Below are 11,086 nucleotides of genomic sequence, written 5' to 3'. Positions count from 1 at the left end.
TTCACACAGATTTCTGAAGGTAATGTTGGCTGGCTGTTATCTCCAACAAAGTCTTGGTTTTTCTCACCTTCACCTTTCCATTCCCAACAACATCATTTCTCCTGAGCCAGCTCCCATGCAGAAAGTTTTCTTTGTAGTAGGATGCCTGTGGGAGGGATGGAGGGAGGAGCTTGTTTGCATTTCTGAAAACAGTAAATGAAATTTTGTGCTCTCACTGACAACACTGTAAGAAAGGGAAAAGTGCTTGGGTGATACTTCTGAAGAATAATCACCTAAATATTAATTATTTTCTTTCTGTTTAAATCACAGCTATATTTATTAAAAGATGGATTTTTCTTCAGTTGGAAATATATGTGTAAAATGGTAAGAAAACAAAAGGTTTCCTATCTCACATTTCATTCTAAGCTTTTAACCATGCAGTCATGCATTAAATATTGGCACAAAATTTGTCTTTCATTAAAAGCTTTTGGTTAGAAATTGGAGCGAATATTACTATTTTTCATTCATTCATTTTCACTTTATATTATTCTCAGTCTCTGACATACATTCATTATATCTTATACAGGCAAAATCTGAAATTCAAATATACTATCTGTTATACCCAAGACCAGAGCCCAAAATACATTCAATATCATATCACAACCTTCAATAAAACCTACAAACCTTCTCTGAGCAAAATGAAAATCACAGCATTTATCCTCATATACTAAATTACTTATTTTTTTTTTAAAGTGGTGTATAAAGCCTGCTGGCAACAGGTCCTGGACAGTAACACACATCCACATTCATGGTAAGCCCTAATGGTAAGTACAGTTATTTCTCTTAATTACATCAACAGAACCCATTACTGTCTGAAATTTCTTTTCTTCTTTATTAAGTAGAATATAAATCTTTCCTATCATCTTTCCTGATGATAAGAGAGCTACTCTGGGTTTTGCAGGAAGAATTCTACTGAAGGAACTACGCTATCCTTAAAAGCCAGGCAGCACTAATGCACACAAAGAAACAAACAGTGATTAAACACTTTTCTGGATAGCTACAACTGCAGATGGTTTTAAAAAAAATAAAACTCTAAGTGTTCTGTGGTGCAAGCAGCAACAGGACATTTTAAGTAACAGTGTAAGTTATTTTTCTAGAAAGCAAGATTATGTTCTCAAGACAAGTTCAATTAAGAGAGCAGAATTTTCAAGATCACTCAAGCATCCCTCTATAAAGGCACTACATTTACAATGCTGTACCACTAAATGCAATAAAGATCCCTACCTGCATGCATTTATTCTGCTGTATCTTCTCCATCCATCTGGCCCTGTGAAAAATGAGGCACAGGGGATCAGCACAGACCTCAACACAGCAAATAGGATTGCACTCCTGGACACTGTAATGTTTGAAATCCAAAAAGCAAGAGCTCAGAGAAGATTTTTTATCTGCAGTAGCTTAGGACTTGCAGCTAACCACAAAACACTCAGACAAGTTACTTCTCTTGTGCTACGGTGGAAAATTTCCTTTCTCCCATTAGGAAGACAGTTTCTTACAGTGGGAGAGGGCAGAAAACCAGCCTCAGAGTAACAGCACTCTCTTCTGCCCTTTTTCATTCATTATTCCTGTGGAAATAGGAGGAGGAAAATTCAGGAAATAAAAAAGCTGACATTTAACAGCAAAAAGATAATGTTTGTTATAAAAGTTACTAAAATTAGATTCATTACAGAAATTACTGTTAATTTATTCACCATGCTTTTGACGTGGATCTATTTCCTCCATTAACTGCAAAGTACAGCCCTTTTCTTTTTCCTTTTTATTGCCAGAGCACAAGACAAATATTTCTTCTTGGTAGCATTAGCACACCACCATTAGCTTAATGACTAAGAGTGTACAAATGTCAAGAGCTGAATAAACCAGATTTTTGCATAATTAAATGTATCTTGTAACTGTGCCATAACTCTAAACATTAGTTGCTGCTTTAAATTATGGATCAGAAATGCAGTGATGAAAGATTTCAAGGCATCTGACAGCTCATGCACACTGCATGACCCTCTCATCCTCAGGTTCCATCCAGCCACCTCCATCCTTTTCCTGTGTGACTGAGACTTTCCCTCAATAACTTGCTGACCATGGAATCCTGCTGTGGGACACCTGAAATTCAGATCATCAAAAATCTCTTTATCACTACATTATCCTCCAAGATATATCTGTATTATTAAAGTACTCTGTTTCTCAAATTGGCTAAAATCACAAGCTGGACACGAGATTCCAGATGGATAAAAGAGGGAATGGAACAAGAATTTCAAACAAACAAATCATTGCCATCAATGTATCTGTAAGCCTAATCCTGAAATCTGTGCACTGATCTCTCCAACAGTGTATTTGTATGATTCATACAAGCACAGAAAGTTTGAGCAAAGAAGTGTTTTACAGAGACAAAATAAAAATACATTTACCAAAGATTTCATGGAGAAATCAACATTCCTTTACTTGCAAGTTTAAAACATCCAGTAGCTTTGAGCATAACAGTTGGAAGGAAAACTACTAAAGCCTGGGAAAGATATTTCATATTTTGAAGAAATGGCTTCTGCAAAACAAAATCATACAATCCATAACTAGATCATGTCATCCACTGACAAAGAACGCTATTAAATATAAGTATCATTTTGAGTGTTTTAATTTAGGTCAAGATTCTCACAGAGGCAAATCACAACTGTTAATTACAGTTTATGGTTATGAGTTTATGGTTATGGTTCACTGTCCATTAGCCAGCACCAACCACAAGTGAGTCTGAGACAAACACAATGATTTCCATTAGAATCAGCAAATGCAAATCACTCTTCACATAGAAAACCCCACAAAACACAGAAAATTCAGCTGTGCACATAAAAGCAAAGAGGTGTGAACACAGACACCAAAATAGTCTCCTAAAAGCAAAATCTCAGACTCTGGAGAGCAGGAAATGGAATCATGTCAGAGGGAGCACAGGCAGATTTTGAGTTTTGTTAAAGATAGATGCACCACAGGAATAGAGGTTGTCTTTTTTAGGCATAATGAAAATAAACACAAGTCATAATCATAGTAAAAAGCTTTTATTAACAAAAATCAGTTGTTATTTTTGTCTCCTTACTATATGCAAAGAAAAAAGGTTTCCAAGTAACTTTAGAGGTAAAAATCAGAAAGTTGAATTAAAGAGGAGGAACTGTTTAAATGTTGTAAACCTGAACAAGTGATTTTGTGACAGACAGAATTTCTCAACAGAAAATCATAAAGACTGATTTGAGATGAATGAGAGCTTTAATATTGGATGGCTTTTCAAGTTGAAGTTAAAACTCGTCAAATGCAGACCAATAAAATGGCACCAGTGTTTAAAAGGATGGATCATTTTCTACCAAAACAGCCTGTGAGCACCTGTGGCCTTCTCAAATACCCAAAATCATTGGTGTCTGATGGCATCAGCAGACCTTTGTTTTTGCATCTCCACCTTGCTTTATGTAGACAAGAAATTCACAGCTGATTTTCATAGGGCAATAATTAATTATAATACGGATCTTGAGCAGTGTGATACCTTAAGTTTTAGCTTTCATATTTTCCAGATTCTGTACTGCATTGGTATATAACTGAACTTTATATAAAATGTTAGCAAGTTCTCTTCACAGTTTAATTAGACAAAACAATCTTTTCCCAGCCTGAGAAAGAAGGACACCATTGCAGCTTCAGGCCCAAAAAGTCAAAACAAAAGTGAATTGAGGAGAGCAAACTGGGAGGATGGGACTGCATAACCTGAAGCTGTAATTGGACAATTAACCCCAATATGTAAATGGATCAAAACTTATAAAAGTGTGAAAACTCATGACAGAGTCCATCTTGGGTCCATCTTAGGTAGGGCCATGTCCAGGCTCTTGTCCTACCCAAGGTGCATCCTTTAAAGGCCTTTTAATAAATACCTATTAATTCCTTTATAGCCTCTGTTCTAGGTAGCCTCCTTAGGCATCAAGTGTAACAGTTGCTAACTCTGATGCAAACAGCTCATAAATGATATTTCTTACAAACCTATCTTAAAAAGGTACTTCACTGCTCAGCAATAAAACTTCATAGTCCTTGGTAATTCAAGGATTTGCATTGGAGACACTTGCAATGAAAATTATCTGCAGAGATTTCTGTTTACTCCAGTTGCACCTTCAGAGAATTTTCAATCCTCCTTCCTGTCTGAAACTGGCACACAGGGAATGCAGTGCCCACAATTTGGGAAGCACTATAACCTCTGGAATATCACATTAAGAGTGATCTCTAAGGAATGCACACACATTTGTTACAATGCAAACTCAAATGTATCCTTTGTGGGCCAGCTAATTCAGCTGCTGGTCAGAAGCATCAGGATTCCCCTTAATTTCAAGGGTGACTAATTTCAAGACGTAGAGGAGATTCCTGGAATGTCTTATAAAACATCATAACCCTGGAACAAGAACAAGAGTAATAGGGGATATCAGGAAAAGAGAAAAAAAGGGGTGGGGAAATACAGAAATACATCTGGTTGTTACACTTGAACACAGAATAACTAAATATTACATACACAGTAAAACCAAAACAATGCACAGAGAAAGTAATATACAAAATCTCCAAAGGCACAAGTCCAGAAGAAAGGAGGGGCTTTGGCAAATTATCTGTGAGATAAACAAAATGTGCAACTCAATATTTCTTAGAAAAGAATCTAAGAGTGTAAAGGACATGCTGTATTTATCACGACAATAATTTGCATGATTGCCATTTCCCTTTTCTCATGCTGCACAATGAAATAAGAAATCGACAGACATGAAATTTGGTATTTGGTAAATAGCTAATTGACTTTACAGAACAACAGGAAATAGCTTTTATGGTAAGTACACATTAAAGGCATTGTTACACAAAATAGCTTTCTGCCTAATGACCTAACGTACACTGAAGAAGTCTGAAAATTATCTCAGTGCCTGAAGTTCGAGTTATTCCATCTGTTTCTTCTTAGTGTTCTGAAAAACAGTATTTGTATTTTTGAAGCATTTAACATTTCTCCAGAGTCAGATGCTAAGAGCAAAATCCTGCTGTTACAACCTCTGAAAGGTTTCCAGCATTTCTGATGTAGTCTCGTTAACACAGTTTACGAAGTATCCCCTTCTAATGCACGGCCTCCAAACACAACCATGAAATGAGAAACACCAAGAGGCCAGGAAAGGTTGAGTGATTTGGTTTCACACCTATTTCTTACTGTACCTCCCTGTATGATTAAAGTCTAAACTTCAACATGTCAAGAGTGCAACTTGTAAAAAAACTAAAATGGAGATGTTTTTGTTATTGCTGTGTGAGGCTTACCCAGAGCCTGCTTTTCCTATGGCCACGCTGGCCAAAGAGGCTGGGGAGGCATGGGAGGTTGGGAGGAGACACAGCCAGGACAGGCGACCCAAACTGACCAAAGGGATACTCCAGCCCATGTGGCATCATGCTCAGGAAAAAGTGCAGGGAAGAAGGAGGAAGGGGGGAACATTCAGGGTGTTGGCATTTGTCTTCCCAAGTCACTGTTCCACATGATGGGGCCCCTCTCTCCTGGAGATGGCTGAACACCTGCCCCGCCATGGGAAGCAGGGAGTTAATGCTTTGGTTTTCCTTGCTTGTAGGCATGGCTTTTCCTTTCCCTGTTAGACTGTCTTTAACCCAACCCATGAGTTTTCCAGCTTTTAACCTTCTGATTCCCTCCCTGAATCAGAGGGTAAAATGGTGGGGGAGTCAACGAGTGGCTCTGAGGAGCTTTGATTGTTGGCTGGGGTGAAATCACAATTCCTTATTCACTAAACACTGCACCCACTGAATGCATCTCTCTCCAGTTCAAATGATGCCTTGTGAAGGCTGACCTAGAACAGAGGCTAAACAGAGTTAAAGAATAAAGCAGGGATTTATTAGAAGGCCCCCATGGATCTACCTTGGGCAGCATAAGAGCCCAGCCAGGGCTGCACCCAAGATGAACCAAAATGGTCACAAAATGGATGCCCGGTCACAGGGTCTCTCACTTTGATCAGTTCTGCTCCATTTGCATCTTGCAGTTCGTTGTCCCATTCCAGCTTTAGCCCATGCAGTCCCATCTTTCTTGTTTCTCTCTCTTCAGTTCACATTGTTTGTGCTCTTGGGCTGAGATTTGGATCATTTGTCCTTGTGCCCAGCTGGAGCAGGAATTGTTTTGTCTCCCTACTCTGTGTAGAGACCTCACAGTTCCCTAATATGAAGCTCAGAACTACACACTAAAGCAGCCCAGAATCTGAAAAATAGAAAAGCCAAAACCTGAGGCATAACAGAGAGGATGTTGTGGGGACCATGTCAAGGGCTTTACAGAAATGACAGCCAGAGCTCTTCCCTCATCCACTAATGTGGTCACTCCATCACAGAAAGCCACTGGGGTGGTCAGGCAGTATGGTATTTGCAGGGTGCCCTGATGAAGGAAGGAATGATGAATCTGACTCCATATTCTGAGAAGGCTAATTTATTGTTTTATTATACTATTATAAATATTTTATTATTATTTTATGATACTATTATATAGTAATTATTATATTATTCTTATTATATTAAAGAACATACTACTAAGCTATACTGAAGAATACAGAAAGGATACTTACAGAAGGCTAAAAAGATAATAATGAAAACTCATGACCCTTTCTAGAGTCTTGACACAGCTTGGCCCTGATTGGCCAATGAGTGAAAACAACTCACCAGAATCTAATGAAACAATCACCTGCAAGTAAACAATCTCTAAACACATTTTTCATGAGCAGAACAGAAAAGAAGCAAATGAAATAAGAATTGTTTCTTTTTTCTCTGAAGTTTCTCAGCTTCCCCGGAGACAAATCCTGAGTGAAGGGATTTTTCCAGAGAATATGAATGCCACAAGGCAGGACTTGTCCTTGGTGAAGCCATGCTGGCTGTCCTGAGTCACCTCCCTGTCCTCTGTGTGCCTACTACAGCTTCCAGGAGGATCTGTCTGTGATCTCCCCAGGCACAGAGGGAACAGGGTGGGAGCTCCAGCAGCCTCCTGTCCCCCCTCTTTAAAGATGGGCAAAAATGTTTCCCTTTTCTCAGTTACCTGGGACTTCCCCTGACTTTTCAAATACTTAGAGAGAGACATCAGACAAATCCCTCAGGCTTTTGGATGTGTTCCATCAGGTCACATAGACTTAGGTAAATTCAGTTGTCATGAACCTGATTGTTACTCACACTGGGAAGATTGTTACACCAGTGGGAGATTATGATTTAAGGTATCTCCTAAGACAAACTTGAAATGTGTTTACTGTTTATTTTTTTTAAATATTAAATGAAGGCTTGTTTTTTTCTGTTTAGATGTGTGCTGGCTTCAGGCTAGAGGTAATTACCAAAGTGTTTCAGATGCTGTCATACACAAAGCATGGAGATTTATTGGATTCTGGGATGGAAAGGAATGAGGCAAAGTGAAGTTTTCCCTGTAAGTAAATACTGAGCAAAGTGCCTGACTACATTCCACTATACATTAGTCCATTAAGAAGCAGATTACTTCTTCTCATAACAAAGTCATTTCCATGCACACACTTAAGTGATTTCTTGTCTTGTCTTAGAGGTAGAGAAATTCTGATGTTAATTTTGTGTTATTCTTTGATAAATGAAATAATAATTTCATTCATAAACCCCAACCATAACTTCATTATCCATAATCACCAATGGATTATTCATTTCATAAAGATAATACTGTGTCAGTATTACATAATGTACAAATGTACATAATGTACAAAAGTCAGCATCTTTTGTACATTTGATTTGAAATTGACTTTGTTTATAGACAGAGAAGTTTGCTTTTTACATTTCTATGCAATTTTAAAATAGGATTTCCTCTTTTTTTTTTTTTGGTGCAACAAGGAACTTTAAGTATATTGTGGCTGCTATTAGTGTATATAATGCAGTGCTTGTTCAACTTGTCAGGACATTAAATTTAAGGAGAAGAAAAACTGTACAGTGATGCCTTTGTATCACAGAACCATTGTGGTCAGAAGAGATCTCTGGAGATTGCCTGCTCCAACAAAGATCACATTTACTGAGGGCAGCTAAAAATATGAGTATCATAATAGTGATAATTTTCTGGTTTTTGTGTGTATGTGTACCAAACCCCAAATAAAGGCAATATTACATTAAAAAAATCATTGTAGATAATGTTTTCTTTGTTATGCAGGAAACCTTCCAGCCTTTCATCATGTTTGTGTCATTTCCTAGTAGGAAAGTGGTAAGATGATCTGGTATATAACATTAGCTGTTTGCTTTAGGTTTTGGAAGAGAAAGAATTTGATGTTTATATGAGTCTAGGGATTATTTTTCAATTTCCATGAAAATCTGATATTCCTAAGATAGATTGTGAATTTCTGAGAACACTGCAGTGAGCAAACTGCTGCTGAGTCAAAAAGGAAGTGGTGGAGAGCCAAGCAGGTCTCAGGAGTGAAGGCAGGATGTTGAGATGGGGAGAGAAGGAAGAATGGAAGTGCCCAGAATGTCAGCGTTGAGTGAATAAACATTGTAATGAAGAGCAAGCAATGTAAGTAAGAGTATAGAGATTGTATTTCCTTAATAACAGTGACTTCTAGAATGCTGTGGGATTTCCCAGCTTCCTCTGTGTGCTGCTGCATTCTCTCTCATAAAGCTTGACAGTCACAGAATTAAAATGTTACAAGATTTTAGGAATACACTGTAAGAATGATTTGCAGCCTGAGAAGTATGATTTTGTCCAGGGGAGAGAAGATGGAAGGAAACATGACAGCATGACAAATAGTTAGGAAGAAATGTGGAACAAACTCATTTCATGTCCACTAGAAGTGAACCAAGAAGTAAAAGGCTGAGACTGAGCTCAGGAAATTCAGATGAAGCACAAGAAAACCTTTTTTTGGCATAAGAACAGTGAAGGAATAGAATATATTGCAGATGAAGGTATTGGAATCACCATCTGTTGCAACTAGGGACTAAACAGATCTCTCCAGGAATTACATCAGTGGAGTTGATGCTGTTTTGGGATAAAAGAACTAATTGGTTTTAGGACATCACTCCCAAATCCATTTTAAAAAGATATAATTATACAACTACAAGTAGAAAATGTTTTGCATAAAAAAAAAAGACCTCTCTAATCCTGCAGGAAAAGCTGTAATAGGTCTCTACTTGGGATAAGAGCTACACAAGTTCAAGATATAAGACATGCATTTTAAGATCTGATAATCACAGAAAAAATACCCAAAGGAATGGTAGATTCTATATAGCTTGAAACCAAAAGTGTAGGCTATATATAATTTATGGCATGACTCAGATGCAACTGTTTGAAAATACTGTATTTAGGCTGTGCTTTATGGGATGTGAAACTTGGTGATCTAAAATACGACTTAAATGTTTTGTGTGACTAAAATCTCCTGAGATATCATATTCTACATCTGCATAAGCAAGGCTTTCCAGTAAACCCACAGTTTTAGACTCCATCATGTCCAAAATCTGCTGTAAAAGCCACAAAAATATTCACTGTTATTCACATAACAATGTACAGTGAGCCCAGGGTTTGCAGTGGCTCTCTGGAAGTGCTGTGTCTGTAACTGCAACTCTTGCTGATGGATTAATGGACAGAAATTACTACTGCAGCATTAACTTGGTGTTAATTTGCTTAATCTAACCAGTAAATACTGGATTCTAGTTCAGTTATTAGGAATAAATTCTTCGCTGTGAGGATGGTGAGGCCCTGGCACAGAGTGCCCAGAGAAGCTGTGGCTGCCCCTGGATCCCTGGAATTGTCCAAGGTCAGGCTGGACAAGGCTTGGAGCAACCTGGGATGGCACTGGATGAGCTTTGAGGTCTTTTCCAATCCAAATCCATGATTCTGTGAAACACTTCAGTGAAGGAAGGGCTTTGGCCAAGGCAGATCTCATTTCACAACCCCACACTCCACCTGCAACTGCGACGAGGACACTGAATTCTGCACTGCTAGAAAAAGTGATCTGTATCAAAACAAGCAAAGTTTAAATCAGCAGAAATAGTAAATATCCTTATCTTCTGCTTAGCTTTGCAGCCAGCATTGAATGGGAATACCTGAATGCATCATTTCATCTCTCACAGCATTCTTCTTTCACTGATTAACTATTAGCACCTTTACTGATCTACCATAAAGTAACCAGTCTAAGAAATGGTGTGCTGAGAATAGAGTCTTGCACACAACTTCATACAGCTCCTCACCCAGCAGATACAGAAGGAGATACAAAATATTCTGAGTTGGCAGAGACCCACAAGGATGATGGAGTCCAACTTTTAAGAGACTGCCCCATATGGGGATCAAACCCATCAGCAACATGCTCTAACCAACATCCCCACTTCTTAATTGATATATCCCACACAGAGAAATCTCTGGCTATTATTAATGAAGTATAAAACTACTGCTAAAAGACTGATTATTACTGTGAAAAATGTGTATTTTATGATTGGCTTTTGGCAAATATTACAATGAATATTGCATGTGTTATGTTAGAAAGTTATGCTGTATTGATTTTCTTAAGTAGTGTGTTAAATATAGTTTTAGGTTATAACATAATGTTAAAATAGAAACTATGCTATGTAGGATACTTTTTACAAAGAAAGGACTCACAGTGAGATAGCAGCCACAGGACACCTGAATCTTTCACAGAAAGAGAATTTATTGCTCAATTATCAGGAGAAATGAACTTCTTCCTGCCTTGCTCAGCTCTGAAGATGCCATCAGGATTCAGAGGAAGAAGCTGACACTGACCAGACAGAATCCTGTGTTTGAATGGAATTTATGCATCATGTATGAGATGTGTGAATATGCAACAGGTTTTTGTTTTTAAGGGTTAATCTTTTGTTAATGTGTGTCCTTTTTCAGACTTGTGCTGCCCAGAAAGAGGTACCCGGACGCCTGTAACTCTTTGTTTCTGTTGTCTCATATTGTCCTAATCCAAACTGTCCAAATTATTATTACTCTAATTATATTACTATTTTTATTATCATTTTATTATCATTAAACTTTTAAAATTTTAAAAAACAAGTGATTGCCGTTTTTCACTGTTACCAACACCTGAAACCG

Source organism: Ammospiza caudacuta, chromosome 1 (assembly GCF_027887145.1).
Source record: "Ammospiza caudacuta isolate bAmmCau1 chromosome 1, bAmmCau1.pri, whole genome shotgun sequence".
NCBI classification, from domain to species: Eukaryota; Metazoa; Chordata; class Aves; order Passeriformes; family Passerellidae; genus Ammospiza; species Ammospiza caudacuta.
This window is presented reverse-complemented; position numbering follows the sequence as displayed.